We start from the raw sequence: 27949 nt of genomic DNA, 5'->3' as shown, positions 1-27949 counted from the left end.
CTTCAAATTCCACGACTAAGTACATATTAATAACTTTCAGTTTCCTACCATTGTTATCTTCTGACGGTTAAAGAGTGATGGTTATTAGAAAAAGTTGAAGCAAATAGTGCGTTTGTGAACACGTTCACAAATTATACACATTAACCGACTTACGGCCTCATCATGCATGACAAACGTTATCTTCATGCCCGTATTGTTCCATTGGCTTTATCTGGCATCTCATTACACGTCCCTCTGTATGTTATCTTCCTTTTTAGTGGGACTGCTGAACAAAGCAGCTGTCTGGATGGCCTTAGATGCCTCGACCACCCAGGTGTCATCTGCACTAGGTCATCGGAATAACCTCCTCATATTTCAAATCTACTTTGTCCCGGTTTTGCTCTATTGTATCTATTAGCATGACGTTATTCAAAAATTGAATGCCCTCTCCGTAATTACAGCAATGATTCCATCAATCTATCACTTTAGAAAAATGTGGCGTATATACACACGTTAACTTGAAATATTGCAACACTATTGTGGCTTGTTTAACGGTTGTTAGGTTTTAAAATCGGTAATTAATTCCGGTTTAGCTCGAATGGCTCAAGTGCTTGATTTATGGAGATAATTCCAAGCAAAAGAATATTTAAATGACCGTAAAACTCGATTACCGAATCAATTAGCTGGGGGTATTAAATGTCTAAAGATGTTACGGATAATTCTACAAACCTGATATTATGATGTTGAGCAACGAAAAATAACGTAACACCCTGTGATATTCAGATAAATCAACGTTTATTCAAAACATTCACATGTTGAGTTTCAATGCACAGAGTATATTAAGCACTAATGGACCAATTTTTTGTCAAAACTTTTTTAGGTCTCAAATTTTTTTTATTTTACTTCAGAAGAACTCTAAGTTGATTTATACAACAGAATTTTAATTAAGATTCCAAAAATGTGTTTGAAACTGTCATTTTTTCACTCCAAGTGGGTTTTACAGGCGATTGTAATCCTGACTGTCTTTTCAAACTATGTTTTTGGCAGTTCAAAATTTGAGATCATTTTTCTCATTGACTTTACCTGATTTTGTGGTGGTTTTTTCAGTTTATTTATAGGAAATTGTAAGTGTTTTATCAGGATATTGGATAGGAAATTTAATGAGGATTCCAAAAATGTGCTTAAAACAGTCACTTTCTCTCTACAAGTGGGTTTTACAGGCGATTGTGACCCTGACTGTCCTTTCAAACTGTGTTTCCTGACAGTTCAAATTTTGACACCATTTTTCTCCCTGACATTACCTGATTTTGTAAATTTTTCACATCAGCATTGTGTATACATCTTTCATTTATAGTATACAGGGTGTCCCACGACGAAACCCATCGATCGATATAAGACTTTATCGATGTCGTTGGTCCTGACTTCCTTTATAAACAACCAGTGCGGTGCATTTTATGTAATTATAGTCAAACTGAAAAAACTTCTCTGAATCCGACTAAGTATAGATTGATTGGGATATTGATATCCCTAGCTCGCTAATTCGGTAATAAAAAACACTAATTTGTTTTTGAACCAATACATCAAGCTCATCCGCTTGGTTTTTTTTAAGAAACTCCCGTCTACCCACTTGATGGATGAAAACACTTAAATAACCTTCAAAAAAACCTAATTCCCTTGTAGAATCCAATAAATCCGTCGACAAATCCAGTCTGCATTAATCCTGAAGACGCTAAAAAATAGCTTCAGTAAATAATTACTATTTTTATTTGCTTGTGGGAATGTTGCTTAAGAATTTTCAGTCAGTGAAAAATCGGCCAAGTTGCCATTGAAACGTCAAGTAGAAACTAGACGAGTGTAGCAAAGAACAAAGTTAGATCGTAAAACAAAGAACTTTATCTCCTTGCCTGCACCAAATGGACATTTATCGATTGTATTTATCCCTGTATAGTTTCCAGGAAGATCACTCCAGTTTATATGCAAGTCTCGCTGATTTATCGTAGCTAAGGCCAGCATAAATCAAAGGAAATATTTAAGTGTAGCATCGTAAAAGAGCAACTTTGTAATGCCTTTTACAGCTACCTGAATACGCTGTCGTACATTCCGTGTGTATATTATACGACAATGAACGTGGAGACTCGCCTTTAGGGCCGTATCGTTTTACATATTTATGGGAGCATCTTGTGATCGGGTTCAGAAACTGTCAAACCTTCCCTGGTTATTTGATCCTCGTTACCGTGAACAGGAGAAGGGTGCAGTGAGATCATCGTTCATCCATTAACGTGATTAATAATGCAAAGTGTTTTTTTGATAAAAATCAATGTAGGTGTGCAGCAAAATATTGCAAAAAGGTACGAACAATTGATAACATAGATTTTACAAGACTTGGATTGGACAAGAAGGGCGCACTACAGAAAGTCTAAGAGGAGTAGAGAGGAAGAAGAAATTTAATTTTGTTATAGAAATGGTAATGCAACCTTTTTTACTAAAAAAGTCCTCTTGTTAGTACGAAGGGAGTTAGATTAAAATTGCAAAAGGGCTTTTGCTACTGTGCCGACACGAAACGTTGACGAAATCAATAAAACAGCAATCCGAATCATCATAAAGGCTCCAGTCCGGTTCTGCGTCATTGAAATTCAAAGCTAACCTCTGATGTTTGTTGGTGTATTGGGTTTCGCTGTTTATTTTAATAATTGGGCAGACGCAAGTGGCTTTAAAGCACTGAAGCTATATTGTTTATCAAACAAAATGTGGGAGAGAGAGATATATGCTATAAGCAACTGCCATTAAACTGCACGGAATGGGGATTGGTGAGTGTGCCATCTGCTTTCTGTACTTTCTTTGGAACTATTATCCTCGTGTAGCGTAAATGGTTGTCAAGACAAGGAACGTGGGTGTGCTTTTTATGACAAGTCCAAAAAGGGAGGCACGTCACTGACCATTATTCCTTTGGAGACTAGAAGCTGTCTTGAGTTCAGACAGACAATAAGCTATTAGGCAACCCAATTAATCGTATCGCATTGCCGATATTATGCCATTCGATTTATCTTTGTCAACTGACGCGTCCAATCAATTTATCGGAATAGAAATATGGTTGCGCAGCTTTAAACCTTGCAGGTTGTTGTAGTAGTTTTAGTAACAGTAGACGACAACTTCGTCATGGACGATAAATCAACAGTTTGCTAACTGGTATGGCTTTACTCGGATTTAATAAGTTTTCAAGATTTATCGACGTTTCATGTTGCCGTTTACTAGCAATTACAGCCTGAAAAGCCCGCACAAAAACGGTAATTGTTTTCTTGTAATTACAATTTACATTAACATTCCTTCTAATGTTATGTTTAAACACTTTCTAAGCATACCAGTGGGTATTCCAAAGCAGGTTTGTGTAGCAGTCATATTTATCTTAAGTTCAGTATTAGTATCAATCTAAACTGCTGAATAAATTTGAGTTGAAATATGTTGAAATCAAATTTGCCAATCGAAAATGCCATTAGTGTATTTGTCAAATGAATAATCTCTTGTCAAACATCTTTTCTTCAGTGGTAATCTGTGAAAGTGATAAAACCCAAAAGAACGCTTTCCGATAGGTCAAACTGACTAAATTGAAGTAAAATGGAGAAATCTGGGCAAGTCTATGGGGATCTTGAAAACAGTTACAGAGTTGCATATTCGGTTGGATGTAAATGAAAAAAAAAATGCGTAATCACGACCTTAATAAAATGACATTTAGAAAACTTTTTGGTTTTTGAGATATTTTGAAAAAGAAGAATTTTTTGATTTTATGTATTTTTGTGACGTTAATATTGAACCTAGACCAAAACTAAAACTATTCGTTCTCAAAATATTTTAACTCAAATTTGACCAAAAAATTCAATCGGTTCGTTTGAATTGGTCACTAATTTCGATTGGTTTGGTCAAAGGTTTGATTCAATTCGAGCTGGTTGGAGGGATTTCTGTTTTAGCTCCTTTTCTAATTCATATCAACCATTTAACCAAATTGAATACATTACATAAGAAAAAAGAACTTTAGAATACCGTTATGTGTTAGTTATCTCTCTGAAATAAACTATTGACTTTTGCCTCAGGATGTCATATAATCAGTGAAAATACCATAATTAAGATAGGAACTTAATTTCTATTATTTTTAATTTCTTATTAGCACGAATATAACCGAAAGTTTGTATTAACGGTGTACCCAGGAAACCCAAAAGAGCAGTAAACATTTTTTCCCAGAAGTTACCTATAAAGCATGATAATCACGAGACCGATAGATATCAGTGGTTCGTGTCTTCGTTGAAGTCGATATCCGGGCACATGATTGATTTATCTGAATATTTAAAGTATTTAATTAAAGTCATCAATCTCACGAGTGAGAAATCGCTTTGCAACACGCATACGAATTAAATGCCACGAAATAGATATGACGCTGACACATAATTAACGCTTAAATTGTTGAACACAGCCTTAATATTGTAGTGAAACAAGGGGATGAAATAATTCATAAAGAAAAGTACTGAACACCACCAACAACAACTTAATTCTAAAAGGAAACTTGGTTAAAGTTTAAAGCTGGAGGGATGATGGCTAAAGTTTCGGACAAGTATCTGCTAAATTAACTGGAACATTGTAAATTGCTAGTGTTGGCACGCTAAGAAGTACGTTAAAGTTTTAAAAAGACCAGACCATAGAAAAGCTTGTTTTTAACTTTCAAATTCCATACCTGTTTAATCAGTTGCTTTAGCATGTATATGGAGATAGTTGTATAATATAGTTCTAGTGGCGTAAATGTGGGTTTCTCTACCGAATGTGGGAAGCACTCGTCTGCAATAACTATAAAGTTTGCCTTGATTTGTGTGAAGGTGTTATTTTTACGTCTGGAATATATTTCAATTGTAGCTATTATTTCGCCAGCCAGTGAAACTGAGATTTAATTAGTTTTTATCTCTACCAATTCAGACAGCTTTATTCACACCGCTCAACATTCGATGACTTTAATTAGTGGTAGAGTAAGAGCCGAGCTTCTAAAAACACATCGTCTCCTTTGCAAGATGTTTCAAATCTGTAAATAACACCTCCTGAATATTTACAAGGTAATAAATTCGTTTTAAGGAATAACAAATACGTTGACAATCCCAGAAGGTTGAGAGATCCATTAACTACCGAGGAAATGTGAATATTTTGCTGCGGTGCCGCTTCTTCTTTTGCTCTCTTGTAGAATTCGTTTCCTTTTTGATTAACTGCATTCTTGTGATATGCACAATTTTTCCATACACGAGTTCACTCACATTTTTTATATTTAAGCGGACACTTGACAGCTTCGATTTGTATCGGTGAAAGCAATACGTTGGAAAGGAATTTTCTTGGAGGATTTCCAAACGCAATTAAGAGAAAAAAACTCTGCGATTATCCGGCTAAACTTATTGGGAATTCCTCTCTCTGTCTCCGCCGTTTTTTAATTTATGAAGACGCAAAGTCCTGCCGGAATTGAATTCCAACAGCTTTGCATAAATATCCTTTTACAGTCGTCAAGTGACTAGTCGCTTCATTGAAATTAAATTGGGAAAAAATACGACCTAAAACGTTTTCCGAGTAGTAACAAATAAAAGAATGAAAATAAATGGAACAGACTTTTCGTGATTACCGCCTCGGCAAACTGTGGAAAATACAACCCCTAAACAATTTTAATTCGCTCTGGAACTCCCTTGAGACGTTTCACAAACAATAAATCAAACTTCTTTTATATTTTTCAATGTGATGATTCTGAAGCTGTTAAAGTGTCTGGTTTCCCACTTATTTTATAGAACGATTTATATAGAAATTGGAAAAAAAAACTATTCTTATTAGCTTCAAACAACAGTAACCGAAATGACACTTTCCTGTTTTGTTTCAGGTAAATAACGATCATCAGCTGTAGAGAAAATCCGCTTTATATCGCCATGAACACGAAAGTAAGTAAAATAAACAGTTGCACATTATTATTAATGGCATCGGCCGTACAACAGAGGCAACCCAGAGGGAATATAGACTGAATGCGTGACTGCACTTAATCCCTGCAGACAAACCTGGCAATCAGGGGCGACCAAACGAGCCTTTTCGGCTCACTGCGTTCCAATCAAACTCTTATTATTTAGGGCGGTTTTAAACACAGACAAAAACAACCAGAATGTGTTGCATCAGGGGCTGCAAAAAGCAACACCAACTGTCTAAATAGTTTCCTATGCGTAATTCTACCAAATGAGTTTAAATTAGGTGAAATAAGCACTGTAAACTTTTAAAAAATTTGAATCATGCCATTTTTGGGCAAAAGTGCAATTTTGGCAAAATTTTTTTTTGTCTCAGAGGGGTTCCAATGCACAGCAAAGGTCATATTTATACCAAAGGACCTCAAATTAAGTGAAATAAGCATTTTAAACCTTTCAAAAAGTGGAAAAATGGCATTTTTTGGTCAAAATTTTCAATTTTTTTTTTGCTCCAAAACGGTTCCAATGCAAAGCAAAGGGCTTATTATATTATATTAAGAACCTTAAATTAGGTGAAATAAGTAAAAAACAACACTTAAAATTTTTTTATTTTTCAAAAAATTGAAAAGATTGGGGGTATTAGGGGTCTTTTTTACTACTTTTTGAAATTCAATATCTCGGTAACATGAAGAGCCAGAGAGGCCAGTTTTAGCTCATTAGTATTTTTCATCCTTTTTCTAATGACGTTTGAGTGAAATCTATAAGAGTTCAAATAAAAAAGTTACATTATTGCAAAAAGTACAATTTTGGTATTTTTTTATTTTGTTCCAGGAGGGTTACAATGCACACAGGTACTTTAAATTTTTTTATTTTTCAAAAAATTGAAAGGATGGGGGGGTATTTTTTGGAATACTTAATAACAACTAACAACGTAACAAAACAAAATTTTGGATTCGAATACAAAAATGCAACAGTTCTACACAATTCACTGTAATAATACAATACAATCTATACAAAACTGTATTCTATCTATTTCCATGCCGGAAACATTAGAAATTCAATTTTCGCATACAACCCCAATTAATTTTCACAATACATCTGGAAGCGATTGAAATTCCTCTTAAAATAACCGATTTTCACTTTGGTTATTTACGATCGAAAATGATACGAACCAATTTACAGAAAAATAATATTTAGATTGGAAAAAGTGCGACTTAGTAGAGGCAATATCCGGACCGTTAATATTCCAAAAATACACAGAGCGTTTTTAGTGATATTTCACGCGCAGTTTACATTGCCACGCTTGCACCTCATAAAACAAGAGAGGACGTAAACAAACAACTCCTAAAATTGAAAAGTTGCACTTCGGGTCGCATAAACTATCGAAGATCTTCGAAATATGTATATAAGTAGGCTCTAAATTTAATGCCATTAACATAAACGGTTCTTTCGGATAAATTCCGATACGTCGAGGATAAATTCGTTTCTCTTTAAGAGGAGAGCGGCTTGTTTATTTACGAAATGGAAATGTTATGAACACATTTTATATGTATATGTATATAAAAAGTAATGAACAGAAGTCTTAATGTTAATGCTCTCGAGTAATATTAAACACGCAGCGGAACGTGTTTGGAATATCAACTGAATAATACCACAGAGAGATTAAGAAAATAACCATTCAACTGATGATACAATCAGAGAAACTATTTAGATATAAGTGAATATGAATGGGGGGCGGGGTTTCACTGAAATCCCCGCCTACTCCATCCTTTTTACACCAATCGTAGACTGATCCAGTCTAACCTACTCCCCTAAATTATTGTGAAGACCCCTGCTTTACGCCCATTTTTTGACCACTCCCATCACAGTATTAGTCACGCCCATTTTTTATCTTACAGCATAGTTTGTTGACTTTATTGAGGTTATATTATTTTTCTATGAAAACTGACAGAATACCAATGTTATTTTAATAAATAATTTTTTACAAATATGGAATGTTAAAAATAATAGGTAGAGATTATTACATCCAAAAGCATTATTAATTATAAAAGATATCTTTTTGCATCAAATTATATTGAAATTTTCCGTAAATAATTGCAAACTTTTCAAACTATATTGTGTGTGTTTGTTCTAAAGGAAAAGCGCATTGTGTCGACAAATTATCTCAAAATGATGGTGGGGAAGTTGCAAACTTTGGTTATTTGCTCCTCGGTAATGGAAACGACAACCGAGAGTAAAAACTTTTGGTACCCCGGCTGCTAAATAGTGTCGTTCATTAATTAGCTCCCGAAGAAATTATGGAATAAAGCAAAGTTGAACCGGAAGGGCGGGGAAACTGTTTAACGTACCTATTTATTTCAGTTACGTTGTAATTACCAGCCAGAAACAAAAGTACACATAACGAACATACACTGCCAGATAAGTCGCACGCAAATGTAAATTTATACAGCGTGCCTGAGTTTACCACGGTACCAACTCTGTATTTACCTTGTAACATTGTTATCTCAATTAATTTCTTTGGGCTCCTAGCAGAAGCCATAAGCATCTCGGATGACCTCAAAAATCGATAATAAAAGAGAGTTTGATAACAACGTCGGTTCGATAAATCCCAACTTTGCATAAACGCTGAAAACTCCTTTTCTAACTAGAATATCATTCTAAAAAGTTTGACGTTTCAGGTGATTTATGAACAATGGAAAAGGTGGGTGAATTTTCTATTCTGGAAATGAACGATACTGTCAACGCCACGAAAATCAATTTCACCGGCTAAAGGGAAAGTGGGGAATATTCTTTAGGGAATTGCTTCAAATGCCCTTATTTGGGGGGCAAAGGATCCAAAATCTAAGCACTTTGAAGCTGATACAACCGCCTGCGGCATATAATCTGAATATGATTTACACAGTTATTGGCACGTTCTGGAAATTTCCCGCATCAAACAGGGTTAAATACTCCATCTTATAGGGATAAGCGACAGTGAAGTTTATGGTAAAATTGCCTCCATAATCAATTTTTTGAAAGAGTTTCAAAGCGGTCACATTATCATGTAAAAAGGGTGTCGAGCGACGTTTACACAGCCGGATGTTGGAATTTACATCTATTCGTTTAGGAACTCTTTATTGCAAAAATGTAATTTATTCTCAGAATATTTGTTTGATTAATCCTAAATTTAGAATGGGCCACACATTTGGAATAGAAAGAGGAAAGGCGCAAAACTGGTTATAAGTAAATCAATATAGATTTTAGTAAATCTTGTGATAACTGTCAAAAACTCAAATTTCAATTCAAAACGAGGGTAAAAGATTCATAATTTTATTCATGAAACAGTTCAGCTACAAGATAACTATTTGTAAAATTAAAAATAATAAATAATGGATAAAGTTCTCTTTGGCTGTGGTTACTGCGCTAGTCGGAAATGGTGTATCCTTGATAAAACGATGGAAAAGAAATTGCAAATATGAAGTAAAAGACCGATTAAGAGAGAATGAGGAAAAAAACAAGTAAGTTAACATTTTATTACAACGAAAAGCATGATTGTTTGGGAATTTTCTTCTAACCTGTTTTGTTTTTCGTAGCTCTACGATTAATCGTTTAGCCTAAAACAGCTACTCTTATTTAGGCACACGTGCACTATTTTACACTCTTAATGAAAAAAACACATTTCTGTTAAAACAATATTGGCGTTTAAACAACATAAACCAACTGAACTGAATTAATCTAATTAAAACTAGTAAACAACGTATTGTATTAAAAATCTCGTTTTGAACACTGCTGAAGCGGATTTTATTGGATCAAAACGTACCAATTGAAAAAACATAAAGCCGTTATTTTTTTTTGGTTTTTTAGCGGAGAAAAACCAATTTGGATAAAACCGTGCAGGCACATGTAAAACCTTCATTTACACTCTCCAATAAGCCGACACACACGACATAAAACACATATTTGTGTAGGCGACTAATAATAATTTGGTTAATTTTTTTTGACAACGTCCCCGACCGAGGATCAGAGGTGAGCACTCTATTTAGAACGTCTTCTGTGAAATTTCACTTGAATAATACGACAGTTTAATTTTTTCCCTACGAGTACACACGTGTTTCTTGTCCATTTTAATTAAGCGTGACAGAGATGCAAAACGTGTGACGTAAACCCGGCCAGAAAATGTATACCGAGTTGTTAGTTGAAAATTCAGGTTTGAATATCAAATTTCGTCCTGGCCGTGACAGCATCTCAATCAAGGCTCTAAAAGCCCTTACGTTATAGGTGGTTGATTATTACCACCACTTAATTCCATCAATTTGAATTAGGGATGCCGGACAAGACATTATTATTGATTAATCGTTATAAACTACACGACAATTTCGTCTAAAGAATAATTTAAAATCTTAAATTACTCGCTTTGAGTTTGGGGGCTGTTGTTAGCGTTGGCAAAAGTTTTTAATTAAGAAGTTTCCAAACTCAATTAACATTTTTGCGATTTTATTTAAAAGTCCGGCTCTATTGCCAGGGCAGAGGACTTTTGATTTGGCCCAGCTTATTGCCAAACTCCATTTAGTTATTGGCTAATATTTGAAATATTCAAATGTTCAGTTTTTTTAATCTTTTTTGTCATATTCACATTCAGTCGTTTTGAATTTTAATTCAATTAGTGCCTGTGATAATCAGGGATTTCATATTTAGATTGAAACTTGTTTTCTGCCTAAAATACAGTATTAGCCAGGCAAATAGCCAGCTCATTCATTTCAACACGTTTTTCGCTCTTCTTTTCTGACCATAACCTTAAAACTTCTTCAAAATTTGTTTAGCTTAAAAATCTAATAGTAGTCTCTAGTATTTTAAAATTCTTAGGCAATAAGCCAACCTAATCATTTCAACACATTTTTTCGCTCTTTTTTAGATTACAATTGAACTTAATTCTTCTTTAAAAATTGTTTGGATATAAAATCGATATCAATCAGTCTTTTTTCAGGACAATTAACCAGCTCAATCATTTTTAACAAACTCTTCCCCATTTCTTTTCTAACGATAATAAAAACCTAATTCTTCTTTAGAATTTGTGTGGCTTTAAAATGGTTAGTCTTCTTTTAAACATTTTTGGCATTTAACCAGCTCAATAATTTTTAACGTATTCTTCCACTTATATCTTTTCTGACTTTAATAAACCTTAATTCTTCTTTAAAACTAGCTTCGCTTTAAAATCTAACTGATCAATTTTTTTAACTCTCAACCATTTTTAAAATGATATTCAAACATTTTTTAAAACAGAAACAAAACCAGCATTTATAGCCCCTCCCTAATTTCTTACAAACTCACGCCTTCATCATTAATAAGCCACTCCCTCCGCAAATTACTATTTTGATCTTCACTTTCTCATTTGTTCTCCTTTTCCTTAAACTAGTTGTTCGTACATCCCACCCACTTAGTAGCCACACCCATCATTGACAAAGTGAATTAAATATTTCACATTCAGACATTTTTATTACCGTTTCAGCTCTATTTTTTTCGTCTTTTGTAATTTCGAGCTGATAAATCTGGAAGATTACTCTCCCAGATATGCATGTCCAGAACCGCGTTATGCTAATAACATCGACCAGTATACAAGACACAAGGATAACACAAGCCCACACAAGCCACTAAATTTTATTTATTTACATTGCGTTACACTATTTGTCTGTATTTTTTCGTTTTGGGAAGGCAACCGGGAAAATATACGTTTATTGTATGGGTCGTAAATTTCCGAGGCGCCACCATGCTTTATTTCCCAGTACTACAAACTGTTTTAATGTTATGTCGTGTAAATGGCGTCGTCAATACGGTATTTATTTAAATTTGACAGGTTTTGCTGCTAGTTTGAAGATCACGGAGGCGTGTATACTATGAATCAGGTTTAACGTTAAATAGTTCGAAAAAAAGTATATCTAGAGATGGACCGAACTGAATAAAACCAATTTATGGAGGCAATTTACGAGGGTATTTGCTGAAATCAGGTTCAATAGCCAATTAACAGGAATACAGTTCTGTTGGGACATTTAATCCGCTTGAAGCTTCAGGGTGGTTTGGCAAAGGCTAGTTTAATAGAGCTTACAGTCAGTCTCTGTAATAAAATTACTTAATTGAAATATGAACATGCTGAACAGTAATGACCACCCAGGTAAGACATTTTTCTTTGCAAAACCTGAAATTAGACATAATAACATAATCAACTGAGACTGGGTGGAGAATGCGTGACCGGATTCAGGTTCTTTGTTTTTAAACGTGATGTTTGCCATTATAATGTACGGTTTGATTTGTCCACTGAATACAGAAAGATATTTAGAAAAAATGCACTGACCAACTATAGTTTGGGTGCAGTTACGCAATGACCAGCAATTTGGCTTATATTTTAACGTAAATTAGGCTGACGTTTAGTATATGCAAATAGCTACTAAAGAATAACTGTCCAAGTTGAATAGCCCTTAAACGTTACCTTTTCTGTTTGAGTTTTTTAGGCGTGTGCACTCGAATAAGGCGTGCATATGGGTTGGCTCAAGTGGCTCCTGAACTTTCGAGAGTTCTTCAATTTCAACTCGCGACTCGACTCTAACCAATAATATTTTCATGCCGGACCAATTTCATATTCAACTACTATAAGATACTTGAGTATGTATCTGGTTTATTGCAAACTTTTCGGTTTCCTGAATGAGAAAAATACTGCAGAAAATACTGCGAAAAAAAAACGATTTTCTTTTTTGACAGTCTGAAATTTTTTGAAAATATCATCATATGATCTGAAAAAAGTAAGATAGGAACATGTAAACCATTTTGCTCTATCTTTAACCGTTTGCCTGCTGCCTTAACAGTCAATATCTCGAAAACGACAACATTTAGAGAAAAACTGATAAAAACAAAAATTGTCTAGATTAAACAACAGAATCGAAAAATGGCATCAGTTACTAGGGTTGTCACACAAAAATCCTTTGTTGTCACTGATTTCATATAGATGCGGCAACGATGGAATCACAAAAATCTTTTTAAAAAATTTTACATGCACTTAATATATTACTATTGAAACTAACTGTATTAGCTTATTTTAGCATTTTTTGTTCTTTTTAAATATAAAAAAAAAAGTCATGACTGAAACTGAGATTATTAAAGTTGAAATGCGTAACAATGTGACAAACTGGTGGTTTGCAAACTTTTAATGTTTCCCGTCACCTTTTCCCGACTTGAGCCAAGACGAACGACTGAACTTCCTCAAGATGGATACCCAGAAGAAAAAAATCCAAAGTGGCTTATCCGCCATTGTCGCAGCACGAGAAAATAAAGCGAAAGCTATAAAGCTTGGAGTGCGTGTTTCATTAAGAGCCACCGACTTTATATTCTTCGGCTTTTGTGGCGTTGACATTCCTGAGGGTTCTTGGGATAATTGCGGAGTCAAAAGAAGTATTTCCCGAAGGGCCACGAACGACTTTATTCTGTTTGGCTTAACGCTGGCGTTTTTCCGCCCAATTCAAAAGCGTGCAGGGGGAGTTTGATGTATGGAAGTTACATTAACGCCTGTATTAATTGGATGGGGAAAAAGTGACATCGCAAACCTTGAAAATAGGTGAATTAATTACGTTTATCGATTTTTGCGGTCGGTTAATGGGTGCTCCTATTCGTGAATAGAATATTTCCACTTGAAATGTTTCACACCACTAAAAATAAACTGTCTAAAACTTGATGCCTGATGATTTATAGTCCGTTACAAATTAAAAAGACTGGTATACTAGGTAATAAATTTATTCAGTATAGAGTAAAACAAGTTTTACTAGCTATAACATACTAAATTTAAACGTTATTGTTAAGACTTTGTCCTGAAATATCTTCTTGAAAGGTCGTTAATATGCTTGATATAGAGTGAGTTTTAGAAAACCTGCTAGCATTTCCACTTAATAACAAAACGAAAAACATAAAGTTTGGTACTTTTTGCTGAAATCTATAAATTTCAAAGTTGTGTGTCTTCAAAACTCGTGATATATGCACGCGTTCCACGTTTATATCGCGTTCGTACGTTGTCTGCGACATTTCAAGACTCCGGATAAGGCCCTTGAAATATCGCTAACCCGGTAATAAAACGGCAATATGGAAACATTCTGCATTCCCATATTTCCTTATGATACGTTCGTTTCTTAGCGTTGAATTGGAGAGACCGTAAAATTTCCCTGCAGCAAGTTTGACATTATAAACCTGTGGCTGTTCATTAATTTTTGCCAGTTTATAACCGGAAACGAAGAATAACTTAAAATACTTCATTTTTCAGAAGTTGTTAAGAAAGCTACAAATTTGAAGCATGTGTTGTATATTCTGGGCTTTCTAGAGCAGAAATTTGGAATTTTGTTCATTCTAGACCAGTTTTGAAAATGTTCTCTCAAAACTTTTTAAGACTTCCATTTGCTATAAACTTTAAGAATCTCCCTTTCGGCTGCGGCTTTTCCAAGTCTCTTCCACTTTCCATAAATATTTTGTAATTGTTAGAGACCTCTAGAATCCTTTTGGAATTGCCAGAGGCTTTAAAATACTTTAAAACACCCCTCAAAAAGATGTCTACAAGTATTCTAAATCTTCCGAATGTTTTAAAAAAAAGTTTTCAAACGTCTTTAGAAGAGTTTTTTCTGAACGCCTCTAAAAATCTTAAAACTTTCTTAAATACTGTCAAAAATCTTTAAATTTTTTTGGATTTATTTTGAAAACATCAAATATTTGTAAAAAGTGCAATAACAACTAGTATGTAAGACAAGTGGTGACAATCTGACAATATCGGTCATTGCTACCAACCCAACGATCGTTATTAACGTTTATAGGTTTGTTCGCAGAGGCAATCTCTGACTGGTTTCCAACTCAGAAACAGTAAATGTCAAGTTTCATTGGTTGTATGCTCACGTGACTATGACGTTTTCTGACTTGTGGCCAATGGACGTATCTATTTCTCTGATTACTAGATGGAGATTCGCTATACGAACGGACCTTATATTGGCACAGACTATTGCAATTTGTGATGTCATCTCTATTTGGTTTTAGGATTGTTTAATCTTGCGGTTCCTAAGTTTTCTGTCTCTCAAATTTGTATCAGCTTGTATAAGTTAGAAAAGTTGTTGTACAGTCACGTGGTTAAGTTTCCATTTTAGAGGGTCTAGAAAACGTAGAGTGTAGTATTGAACTAGATTTTTGCGTCTCTGCTAACTATGCTCCACCATTTGCACGTAAAACTTGTAGGTAAACTTAGCAACACTGAAAAATTAAGCCTTTAACGTTGCGTATATTACAAAGTCAATTACTTAACAGCGAGTTTTCTGGCGGCCATCATAAAGATAGTCCCATGAGTACGATCTCCGTTTATTAGCGATAATTTAAGCTTTAAGTGCACTTTTGTCGTAGAGATTGAAGTGCTTTGGGGGCGTCAATGGCTTTATCTAAACTAATTTACCTTTTATTTAAGTCCCTTATCCTTATAAGGCCCATAATGGACGAATTTGTCTATTATTCAAGATGCGCCCGGTTCATTAACATAATTATATTGAATTTTCATGTCGAGCTCCGTGTTCGATTAGAGCGTTTCACACCTACGGGGTTCGCTTTAAAAGCATGTCGCTATCGAATAATTAGGCAATTTATTTCACTATTTAGGAAATGCGGGAATTAATTCTTTTTCTCGCCGTTTCTTTTCATCGGAAATCCAGTTTGAGAAAGTCGTTTTTAGTTCTGTTCGAATCAATCGATATAAGAGCGCGGACGGGCTGTCGAAATAAAGTTCCTAACAATATAACGCTTTTTGTCGTTATCTTTGAAGTTTCGTCGGACATTGCGCTTTCTTATCACGTCTGCAATCAGTGAACCCCCCCAGAACTACAGCTGTCGATTCCGGGGAGAACAAATAACGACCTTTACCATAAGCGTACCCAAAAAAAAAAGTTTTAAACTATTAAGGAGACAATTTACCTGAAAAATACCGAGAAATGTCCAACTGGGTAAATCTAATATAAGGTAATAAGACAAGCTATTAACGGAGGAAGTTTTTCTCATCTCAATAGTTTTTAATTAGTGAAGAGTTAAAATCTTTATAATTGCTTTAGAAACGGTGAAATTATCTAATTAGCTTTCCAGAACGTGATAGACCCCTTTGGAACGGTTCCAAAAACTTTCAAATCTTTGAAGAAGCTTCTAGAGCTTGCAGAACGTTCTAAAGCCTTTCGCATAGTTCCAAACCCTCCCACATCTTTATGAAAGCGTCTAGAACTTGCCAGAACGTTCTAGATACTTTGGCAACGTTCTAAAACTTTTCAGACCTTTATAGAAACTTCTAGAACTTGCCAGAACGTTCTAGAGTCTTCTGAAACATTTCAAAACCTTTCAGATGTTTGATGAAGCTTCTGGAACTAGTCAGAAGTTTTAGAGCTTTCGGTGACGTTCCCAAACCTTCCAGATCTTGCAGAAGCTTCTAAAACTTGTCCGCCATAATGTTATAGAGCCTTTGGCAACGTTTCAAAACCTTTCAGATTTTTTATGAAGCTTCTAGAAGACATTTGCTTTTCAGGACGCTTCTAGACACTAATTACTGTAGTATACTTCCTTTTTAGTTGCCGCTGTTCGTTTTTACGCTCCATGGAACGAGCAGAGCGAATGTGACGTAAAAAGGCATAATTTGACAGTTGGTCAAATTATGATTTTGGCAGATTACGTCATCGCATATTTTGAAAATTTCCCTGTAGCTCAGAAACGAGAGTAGCTGTTGTGGAAGGTACAACAGCACCATCGTTCGATTCACAATATTTATTTGGAGATTTCCTGTAAAACCATCGAATTTGAGACACCCTATACATGAGTGCCTTTTGATTGGTGTTTTTACATTTTCACGTCACAAAAATAAACTTTCATCTAAATTGTTGAACATTCCGCACATTGAAATTCTGATTGGTCAATTTCTTCCACAATCAAACAAAACACTGGAAATCGTTAAAGTTCGCATGTTAGATCTGAACCAATTGACTTTTGTAGGTCGATCGTAAATAGTTAAAGATGGCCGATATGCAGCATTGTTGTCTTTTTGGTTCCAGAAATATGGCTGGCTTTTGCCAAAACTAATGAATTTTTCACCGCCTAACGATTTATCATGTTGCGGCGAGTAAACCGCTCGCTTGACATATTTATAAAATATCCCCGAATGTCAAGTGAAAACTTCATCACCTCCGCTCTTTTTTAATTTATGGTTTTCGTTATTCAAACCAAGAGTACATGTCCAAGAGATTAAAACCGAAAATACGTTGGGAAAACGAATGTTTATTGTGCGCCTCGCGTTCGCTAACGTGTTTTTTTAATTTAAAAAATTAGCATTTTTCCTTATTTTCTTTTAATTAGAATTATTCAGTTTTTCTGTGAGACTGTAACACTGTTCCACATGTGTGTGCCTACATCAAACGATACTGGAAAGGAAATGGTCGTGTTTACGAAAAATACGCTAGTATCGATCCGTTTTCCTTTATCTGAATATATTTGAAATTCCGAAAGTAAGACGCGGGGGGGCAACAAATCCGCAATGTTTGTGTAAGTTTGCTTTGAAGCTGGTTTCAAAGTCGTCGATTTCTTTGTGGTGCACCTAGTCGAAATGCCCCAAATTGATTTAAGCTCGATGCTGTGTTAAGGAAATGCGACATTTCCAATGAAACAGTGTTACGTATACTGTTTGCCTTTTTGTCTGTCTAAATGTATTATTTGAATTTTGTTTTCCCTGTAGATTTAAAATGAAATTGCCTTCTAGGAAGTTGCATTTGATCATAGGAAATTGTTTCGTAACAATACCCCATTTTACTTCACCATGAAGAAACCGTAAATCCCGAGCGAATCAAGTGGTGTACTGGCTTTTACGACTTCCCTATTAAACGTGTTTGGACTTAAAAATAGAAATATTGCCCCAGGAATCCTTTGAAACCGCCTAGATCATAAAGCGGGGGCTCGAGGCAATAAAGCGGGTGTTAAAATTCGGTTTAATTTCACACCTGATTTAATGTCGCTCTCGGGACCTTGTCCCCCTCATAAATAACCCCATTTCGACAGACGATTCAATTTTACTTAAAAGTGTTACCGCATTTACGAGCGAATTAAATAAACAACACCCAGAGGCTGATTGCCCTCGTAATGAGAGTGGAGATGAAACGTTTCCATTGTTATTAGTCCAGAACTTTCCTAGGTCGTATTATCGCATCCTAATTTCATAAACGTGGAAAGGAAGACCTTTCAACCGTTTTCCTGCTAAGTACGAAAATGGTTTTCCGTTTTGGAACGTTTCCCTTTACAATTAGCAGCGCCTCTGACTCGCTAAGAGCCTGTTAGATTGGCTTAATTGCTCGAATAAATGGTGAATATAACGACGAAAATCGTTTTTAGGGCACATATTTGGTGCGGAAATAATTTTTCCTCTCGCTTTTGATCAAGTTAGGCACCCGGGAAATTATTAAAAACTATGAGTCGCTAAAAATCTAAGAATAAAATGTCCCATTGCTCTCGTTTAAGAAGATTTACCGAACGTGTTCCGCTTCAAGACTTCTCAGAAACTAGCTAGTCCACCAATAAATTGAATGCGACTTTCACGTCTTTTCACGCCTCATCCAATATGATTTAGCACGAGACACAATAAGGAACGCTCTTTGATACCGCAACATTTATCTTCGACTAATAGGATACGGTGGAATTACATTTTTTCAAGTCACAGAGCTGTAAACATTGCCTTTGTGGAATTTCAACAATGTCAACACCGAGCCGGCTGATGAATGTTTGAAATGAAAAAGCCAGGACTGGGCTAGGACCCGAACAAATAGTAATGATTTAATATAAAAGTTAAGTGGCAAAAACGTCGACAAAGCTGAACTCGCCTGGGGCAAACATCAGTCACAGATGTTGCCGCAAGGGAAAAACTAACCAATAACCAGTATTAACACATAAATTTAATTTTAGTACTTTCCGAACTTCCGCCGGCTGATACAGCAATATCGGTCGGAAGTTTTGGTGAGTGACAATTTTTCAAACTTTCCCATTTCAATCACACGTTTCCGGATTTTCGTATAGAGGGCGGAGTTTTCTATCTGCGACCACAGTTAATGACTGAATGGTGTTTCTTAAGAATTATTTAAGAACAAACAATTTCTTCTCCGTTTTCTCAAATACCCAAATAGCAACGGACTCTAGAAAGAAAGTTAAATATGAAGAGAAAGTTATTAATAACAACAATTTCAGTGTGTGTGTTCATAATTTTACATTTTACTTTTTTTAAATGACTTTTTTAGTATCTTTCTTTCTCGCACGTTTGCCAAATTTTGAGATTTTTCTTATTTGTACTTAGTTTTTTAGGTACTTTTTAAGATTCAATATCTCGGTATCGTGAAGATCTACATTGGCGTATTTTTTTCTTATTTTGTAGTATTTTTTATTCTCTTTCTAATGGCGGTGTTGATAGAAGTTCAAATAAAAAAGTTAAAACCTTTCAAAAATTGAAAAAATGACATTTTTGGTAAAAAGTGCAATTTTGGCAAATTTTTATTTTGCTCCATAAGAGTTCCAATGCACATCAAAGGGCATATTTATACCGAAGGACATTAAATTAGGTAAAATAAGCACAAAAAAAGCATTTTAAAATTTTTCAAAAAAATTTAAAGAATGGAGGGGTTTTAGGGGTGTTTTTGAAGTACTTTTTTAAGATTCAATATCTCGGTAACGTGAGGAGCTAGAGAGGAGATTTTTTTATCATTTTGTAGTATTTTTCATCCTTTTTCTAAAGTGTTCTAAAAGAAATTTTAAAATTATTCAATGATTTAAAAAAATAAATTCAAACAATTTCCTGAATCTGGAATACTTCAATGAAATAAACAAAAATATTGTTAAAATGACTTGATTTTAATACTTTCTTTGTTGTGTGTGACGTTATAGCATTTTTGAAACCCTTATTTTCAAAGTTATTATTATTTTGTATAAAAATCGCAAAAACACGTAAGCTAGACCATAAACAAACAGTTTTGGTATTTTTTCTTATTGTATGTTGAGTTTTATCGTATCGAACAGGTTCACCATAGTAAATGACAAAATATGTAGGTATGCATTATCTGTCTAGACGGCTATTAAGACGGTAGTTACAAAAATAAAAGCGGTACAAAGCGTAATTAGAACGGACAGTTAAGTATTTGATTTGGTTATTTTACAAAGTTCGTTATTCAAACCGAGCGATAAATTTAACTCGAAGGCCGTTATATCGGCACTTTGAATCGTTCACTTTAATGAAGTTTGTATTTAGAAACTACCCCCGGAAAGTGTTTTCTGCTCAGTGCAATTTCAGCCGGAAAGTAACAGTTTAAAAGGACGACGGAATTTGGAAACTTGATGTTTTAGTTACAACGGAGCAAACTCTCTAAAGACGATAAGAATCTTTTAACTTATTTCCGATGGAGAATGGAACCGCGTTTCTTTTAATGAAGTCGGGACCGTAAAACTTTTATTATATCCGAACTACTTTTTATCGTCAGTAATTAAGAACTTTGTAGTTTTTGTCCTTCTATTAATTAAGATATTCCAGGGGATAATTAAAAGGTGTGACAACTGCATCCCTGTTGGCCATAATTTAACAATCAAATAAATGCGCTTCGTTTTATATGTAATTGGAAGCAATTCAGGTGCAATTATATCCGCGATAACAAATCGTGACTTTTTTCAGAGGACTCCCATTAAATCCGACGTTTTTTTAGTCTTTTTTCCCCGTTTTTAAACACCATTGCGAGATCATTTGCATTTCTCGTTATACAGGCCGTTTGCGGCCCCGCCATCCGATATCGAAATAAACTTTTGCCTTTCATTATTAATTAGGTACTCTACATTAATTTGTAAACAGATAGTGTAGAACACTAGAGGCTATTTATTTAACATATTTAATTGCGTAATTACTTAAATAACGAAGCAGTTTATATGCTAGAAAAACCAAGCAAATTGGATATAATTACGTTACAATCTCCGGGGATTGGAAATTATTGACATTCAAGGAAAAGGCCACTTTTTGTCTACGTTAATCATTTAATGCAGAATACGCGTAGTCGAAGGTTAATTTGTTCAATGCCCATATTGTTATATTTCGATGCGTCACGAATCGTAATTCATTAATATTATAACAATGATGATGAATAGATGTAAAAGATTGCCAGCTGACAAAAAAGGTCAAAAAATATTTTAACCTTTAACGATAAATATCTCTTTGTATATGTCAGTTTTTTTCTATGTACATGCCCCATGAATAGTCGCTTTTGATGGACGAATTGTCGATATTAGAGTTACATTTTGTTTGTTAGTTATAATAGTAAGTAATAATAATATTTTCAATTATTAAATTTTGTTGCATATTTAGACAGCTTATAACGACTTTATTTTTGCATTTAGAAAGATTCATTTCAATTCTAATGAACATCTTAATGGAGTTTGAATTAATGTTTTATGAACATTACTTGACAGTTGGTGGACTTGATATTTTGACAGCATTTGCGTAAATCTCTCTTAGTAAGCAGCTTTCAGCTTGTTGCTTTTTCTGACCAATCACAAACTACAAATTACACAGATGCTACACATGCAGACTTAAGTTTAATAAATATTTTATTCATTACATTACATTATTGTAATAAACTCATCAAAATAGACAAATGACTGGCATCAAAATAAGTTATGTTAGTAATTGGTTTCATACCAAAAAACCGCTTACTTACGTCTCTTTTTCTGGGTGTTGGCCGCAAACCGGCGGTTATTATAAATTAAACCAGCTCCGAGTGGTTTTTTTTCGCTGTTTGGTTCGCGATGGCGACCCCCCGGGTACCCGATGCGCGAAGACGGTTACCCAAAAATGCGACCGCAGACCACCTGGTCGTATTTTTGACTAATTACGTAAAACAACTGCCATTTCATGCTCCCCTATGTTAATTAGCTGTTATGATGAATCGCTCGAAGGTGCGGATTGGACGAAACCATTATCTCTGATTTCCAGCCCCACTTTTCGATTTCTATTCACCAAGTATGATAATTCAATGGGAAGGGACCATGTCCGCGTACTATGCATGTAAATAAGAACGCCCCATAAATATCGTTGTTGTCAAACAAACAATGAGACATAAATATTCCCCGGTTCTCCTGTTGCATCTTTAAGTCTTGTCTAAATTACAATTTACTAAACGGGGAATGATAAATATTAGATTTACATGGCATTAACTGTGTTTCGTATAGGTAAGTAGTTATTTTAACTGACGAACTGGAAAAAGTCTTTATTGAAATAGTTTGGACTTCCTCATTTTTGACATAAAAGTGATTCCCATAGTAAAATCACCACTGAACCATCTGTACAAGTCAAACAAACACGCCACTATCGGCAGATTGATCAAACGCAAATACAGGAGCAAAAGTAGCTTCGAAATTCAAGTGTGCGTGTCTATACACATACACGTTATGCAAAAATTTTCATTTAAAATTTCGATTAAATTCCACGCAGTCAAGACCCGAGTAAATATTTGTGCGGCGTGACATCTCGGCAGACGATCCCTATTTGCTTAAGCAAGCCGAATAAGCTGGTGTTTACTCGGGGAAATCAAATAAACACCCGAGGAAGGGCAAATTGTGACTTCGAGAAACGGCTACAACGTACAATACACTGAAGACTGTTTGAATTTTAACTAATAGAAAAGTGGCTGCACACTTTTGTTAACATGCAGCAAAGACCGTATAATCTTCAGAACAGACCCCCAAAACACACACACACACATATCATTTGGTAATATAGAAATTGCGACAGAGATTCCTCTTCCCCCCCCCAAGTAATTACAAGGGGTGCATTAGAGATGGCGAGCCAATTTGTTCCCTGTTAGCAATTTTCATCAGCAGGATAGATTCGGCTCGAAACGAGGGTCGCCATTAATTTTCCTCTCATTTTTCTAATTACCCCACTCTCGGGTTTTCGTCCAAGATAAATCGAATCATACTGAATATGTATAGGAATTCGCAGATGTGCACTTAAATCCAACGAGCAAACTAGATATACAGGGTGAATCAGTTAAAAAGAAGTTATAAAATAATACACAAAAAAAAGTTACATTTTCAAGTAGTCCCCAATTAACCAAAATTTTATAACTTTTCTGAACTTGTAAATGTCGACCCTTTATTCAATAATAAATAAATAAATTTCAATTTTTTTAGGAAAATTTATTTATTTTTACGCGCACCTATTTCACCCTGTATAGTACAGTGTTTCCGGATTTAGAGTGTTTTGACAGGAAAACCCCATTTTCCGACTAGATAGGATTAAACTAGTGTACATATCTAGTCGGTTTTTGAATGAGAGATGAATGGCAAAAACCATACCTATATTGACAGTTTGCGGAGCTAGAGGGCGTTTTTCAAATTTTGTCCATTTCGAAAACTTATCACAACTTTTTTATTAAAATATCGAAGTGAAACAAAAACATTCTCAAGGCACGTTTTTGAGGTGATTCAGTGGTTTGCTTGGTTTTTTGCAAATGTCCGTTTTCTCAAAAATTTACCTAACTTTATTATTTTATGTTATGAATAACTATAGACATACTTACATCGTAGTAAATTTAAAAATAAACATTTTTTAAAGTTATATTCGATTATGAGTTCCATTTAAAATAAGAAAGAAGATTTGACCAGAAAAAAGGAGTTTTCCTGTCAAATCCGGACTCCCTGTACAGTTACAGTGTAGTTTTTTACTTAAGCAAAAAAAACATAAAACAAGCCTAGTTCGTTTCGAAAAAGCGAGATTTTGAAATGTCATCCAGTTTATTTGCCATAAAAATAAAAATTGCTAAATATTCTAAGAGTCATTAAGTAATTCTAGAAAGCAAATATTCAAGACTTTTTTATGGGGCCAATTTTTCGTTGAAATCCTAGTTTCAACCACTTTTTCCTCCGCATTTCCGGGTAAGGTGTCATTTCCAAGATAAGCACGTTCCAAGACGTAAATTATCCATTGTAAGTCATTTTCCATGCCACGTTCGGGACACACGGAGCAGTTCCAACTTCCAGTCCTGATAGGAATTTATAGACAAAGTTATTTTAGTGTGTTGCGGCTAAAAGCTTTCCGCAATACAAACGGCCCTATCGTCTCAAGAAAGTAATAATATCGTAGCTGACGTTGTTATATCTGAGCTGATATTGGATATGGTTTGGAATTGGATACGGTGCAACTTCAAACTTTACTGCTTATACAGTTAGGACTTATCTCGTTACCGTGCACAATTTGTGTCTAATATGCAAACCGCAAGATTTTCATATTTAAATGTTTTACAAAACCATGAATATGTGAGAAATATACTGTCAGCTTGCCAGAGAGTCTGTTACAAGACAATCAAGACTTTTTATCGTCGATTTCCTATAGTAACAATGTTGCCTATTTGGATATCAATTTGGAAACTCAAAAACAGAATATGGAGAAATGTTGACAATGACAAGTGAACGTTTTAGTGGCTGTTCATTACGATTAACTTTTTTGTTTCAATATTGTCGGTCGGAGTCCAATTTCACAGGCAATTTAACGCCATTAGGATTAAATTCTTGTGCTGCGCGTTGAAATATCAAACAACTAAATGCAATTTCACAACGAAATTTATTTAATCCAAAAAACTGGAATTTGTGCGGTTCTAGCGTGGATTCGATGCACGTTTGATAAAATAGTGGTGTGAATGGGGGTCGTTCACGTGAACTAAGCCACGGCATTTCAATGTATAATCCCGGTCTGGCAAGGATAAGAATGTGAATAAAGATCTTTGCGGTGCTTTTTGGCGACATTTTCTGTACCATCTGTTCCTTATCTGAACACTTAATCTTTCCAATATAAGTCCGGGATTACTTACTTGCAATTGGTAGTGATGCCGGCACTTTTGTGGCTCTTAATTTCAAGGTATGAGAACACACAAGATCAATCATTGTTCCTTAATGCTTATCCCCGTTTGTTCCTCAGTCTTCAGATCGTTAGATGAAAAATTACCTCGCTTTTTCTTGGATGTTGGTCGTGGGTCATCGGTCAAAGCGTAAATGCGACAAGATTTAAGGCCGAGATAAATGTTTAGCTTGATTTTTATTACCTTTCGAAGACCGGGAGGCAATTAGCGATCCCCTCCGATGTCGGCCATTAGTCAAAGCTGTAACTCTTCTTAAACGGGCGGGCAAACTAAATCAGCCAAGACTAAAGGATTTGATACGAGTACCGCCCCGAGGATGGAATTTAATTGTTCTGAAACTGAATCATAAATCGGCCCTTTTTGTAATTACGACGTTAAACTATACATTATACCCGGATCAGCTCGAACTTTATTGGCGCAAAAGGGATCGTAACAACTCAATTTTAAAAAATCCATTCAAAATTAATACGAGTTATTTACAGGCTTTAATATCCTCTTGATTGTCCATTATACAGTCATTAGGTTTAGATAATGGGTTAGTGGTGTGTTTGAAAATTAATACTCGATTCTCGTAATAACACCGAATTACCAACCTACCAATTTGTCCGGGACCACCCAAGCGCAGTTGCCAATAATACATGCTATTTGGGCATTTTCGTTTTAAATTTTACGTCAGTAGTTGATAAACTTTTTAATAAGAATAATAAAAAAACTAAAATATTTTGACCATGCTGAGATTTACGCAAATACTGTACATGTAGATCACTATGTCATTATACTTTCACTGTTAACATTTGATTTTTGTGGTTAAAAGCTTTCTATGGACGAAATCTAAATTAGAAATTGAATTTCCCTGGGGTCGGCCATTGAAGGGATTCCTTTCAGGAATCGAGGCTAATTCGATCCGAACACAATTACGGTAATCGACCTTAAAGCTGCAGCCACGAAATACGAAACCTCTTCTCCTCCTGCATACTAATGTTACTTGTAAACTGACTATTTGTTCTACAGTAAAACGTAAGCTTCTGCCGTAAATTTATAGTTGAAAATGAGAGAAAAAACATGGAAGTTGCCGTTCCGCACTATATTTGTCAAAAGCACACATTGCCGGAAGCAAAAATTTAACCGTATTAATCTTCCCCATTTAATGGGCCTTTATGGGGCCCACTTTAAACCACATAATAGAGCGGGGCGGAGAGATAAAAGATATATATTTTGGGTGTCTATTTGCGGCGTTGCCAGAGCTCATTAATTCCTTCACAAACATCACGTGGGGATTAAAAGCGCGACGTCGTCGGTACCAATCCCACCATCCCTTGAGGAAATCTCGTCGGGTACCAGACACGGTGTGGGTCGAACTATGTAAAGTAACCAATTGTCTGAAAATGAAGACATTAACACACAGCCGTGTGTGTGTTTTAGAGCCATAAAATCTATCGAGGTGTTATCGTAAAACACAGCTTGTTCGGTTTTAAGGGGACGCATAATAAATCTTTTAAGTACAAGACTGTTTTAAAAGCAAAGTCAGCTAGAACTTGTTTGTTACCGCAAAAGTGCTAGTTTGATGCACCTACAAGCAACATCTGGCAATATTACAAACACAAGTTTCTTCTAGCAGTCCTTCTAGGCTTTGGCATTCGATTTCATTCATCACAAGAACACAAGTTGACATACAAATTTATTCTGGTTAAAATGTAATTAATTCCACTAAAACCAATTTAATCTTGATTTTAAAACTTTCCAATAACCTAAAGTTACCCTCCTATGCAAACGTTTAATATTCACCCTCTTTGCCATGAATTTGGCAAACTGACTGATGAAGAGTAATCAGGCAGTAAGCGCATCGTTATAACCTTGTTAAGCCTTTCGCTTCTCGGGAATTATTAATGGAACATAATCCAGATTTCAATTTTGCGAGCTTTCAAGATTTAGAGCTCGAATCAGCTAAGAAAAGGCCACAGGCGTCATCAAACGATGATGTCACGATCTCTGTACGTCTCGCTTTAAATATTGCTGCTCTCGTTACTTTCCAAGTTGTTGCAGCCAGTCAGTGGCGTGCTATTATTTTATCAGTAAAATGAAACATTTTCGTCGTTTTTAATAAAGAAAATAAAAGACAACAAGTTTTTCAAAGGAATGGAAACTCCTTCTGCTTCTTTCTTCATAAATTGTAAGACGTTACTGACGATTTCACGGCCTTGGCTGTATATGATAACACCTTTCTTTCCAACCTTTTTGAAAGACATTTTGACAAAATAACGTTTTTTATTCATAACACTATGTGAACTTCAACTGCGACCATCAACAATACAACCAAAACACCAGACTAAAACGGAACCTAACCTAACCCCCTAAGTCTCCCTGTCCGCCACTACATTTTTTTAAACTTGGCAACACCGTTTAGAGTGCCGGCTAGTAAAAGCATATAAAAAGGTCCAAATGTCCCTGGCCGCTGCCGCATCTGTTTTAATTGTGTCCAAGTAAAAACCGTACTACGTTGCCAAGTGGCTTTTTGACCGCTTAACAATATATTTTCGGGAATATTTTAATAGGACGCCTCTGATTATATCTAATGCGACGGCAACTGTAGAAGGAGAAAGAAATAGTTTTAAAAACTGCGTCATTGATGATGCGGTGGCCTTTTCTCATCTGATTCGAGCTCTACTTCTTTCTGTGTTGGGTTTTTGTACGATTCGCTGACTAGAAACGAATTAATTTATTTCAAAGGCTTTGATGGAAATTGCATTTTATCAGATCGATATCCCAGAAAGTCAAGTGACATTTAACATTTTCACCAGGTCAGATGTTTAGGATCGACAGGCGAGAGGAAATTTCAATAGGGCACCCTCTACGAAATTTATCCGGTCTCAATAAAATGTCAGTTAAAGAGAAACTCCCATTCGAACCGGAAAAATCAAAAAAGGGCGTTATAAAATTTGTTGTATTATCGTTTCAGTCAGCAGATAAGGGCCGCTTTCCCTTTCCATTTTACGGTGTGGATGTGGGTACGGAAAAGGAACAGGAAAAGGCGGAAACAATATAAACGATTAGACGATGACAGAGACGTATTAG

At 35.3% G+C, this 27949-nt stretch overlaps 1 protein-coding gene and 1 long non-coding RNA gene across 29 annotated transcripts in view; both read left to right on the top strand.

The window, feature by feature from the left end:
• LOC145730782 (uncharacterized) overlaps positions 1–27949 on the top strand; it is a 55715-nt gene that overhangs the window by 14526 nt on the left and 13240 nt on the right. The window lies entirely within an intron of this gene.
• On the top strand, positions 3106–6302 carry LOC145730830 (uncharacterized). Its single transcript, XR_014178679.1, has 3 exons — positions 3106–3263; positions 5870–5927; positions 5982–6302. It is a non-coding gene; the product is annotated as an uncharacterized LOC145730830 (long non-coding RNA).

The sequence above is a fragment of the Ips typographus genome, linkage group LG6, assembly GCF_016097725.1.
Source record: "Ips typographus isolate SLU linkage group LG6, UJ_Ityp_2.0, whole genome shotgun sequence".
NCBI classification, from domain to species: Eukaryota; Metazoa; Arthropoda; class Insecta; order Coleoptera; family Curculionidae; genus Ips; species Ips typographus.
This window is presented reverse-complemented; position numbering and strand designations above follow the sequence as displayed.